Here is an 850-nt window from a genome sequence, read left to right as displayed (position 1 = left end):
CTCTATGGAAGTAGATTGCCTAATCTTCCTTCCAAGGAGTGCCTGGTGGGTTTGAACTGCCAGCCTTCTGGTTAGCAGTCAAATGCCTTAAGCACTACGCCACCAGAGCTCCTTCTTATTAAAATTACAGCACATCAATTAGAAATGTATAAGACCACGAAAGTGAAGTGCTTGGAAGCACAGCCAACAACAAAAAAGAGATCCTAACACATTTCTGTAAAATGGAAGGTATATGGAGGAGGAGTACTGATGAACAAGCAAGGTCATTTACAACCCGATTTAGCCAGGGAGTAGGTGCAACCAGTGGCAGAAGAGATCATCCCTGGAGAGACTGCACACACATCACATTCAACAAGGCCAAGTAAACTAGAAGGTGAGAGTGAGAATTTGTGGTGCTTTGTGGTTCTTCTTGTTGTTGGGTGACATGAGTCTGTTCTGACTCATAGCAACCGTATGGACAACAGAACAAATTATTGCCCAGTTCTGTGTCATCCTCACAATCAATGCTGGGTTGAAGACCATTGTTGCAGTCACTGTGTCAATCCATCTCGCTGAGGGTCTTCCTCTTTTTCACTGAGCCTCTAGTTTACCAAGAATGATGTCCTTCTCAAGGGCTGGTCTCTCCTAACAACATGACCATAGTAAGCAAGACAGAGTTTCTCCATCATCACTTCCAAGGAACATTCTGGCTGTACATCTTCCAAGGCAGATGTTACAATAGTTGTTTTAAATTTCTTTCATGATTATTAGTCAACTTAGAAGTCAATCACCAGACCTCGGATAAGCAAAGCTCTACTGAAGAAGAAAAACAAAGTAGGAGGTCTCACATTACCGGATCTCAAAACCTACT

This window comes from Orycteropus afer, unplaced genomic scaffold, assembly GCF_000298275.1.
Source record: "Orycteropus afer afer isolate SDZICR_OR568_19922 unplaced genomic scaffold, OryAfe1.0 scaffold01099, whole genome shotgun sequence".
In the NCBI taxonomy this organism is placed as follows: Eukaryota; Metazoa; Chordata; class Mammalia; order Tubulidentata; family Orycteropodidae; genus Orycteropus; species Orycteropus afer.
This window is presented reverse-complemented; position numbering follows the sequence as displayed.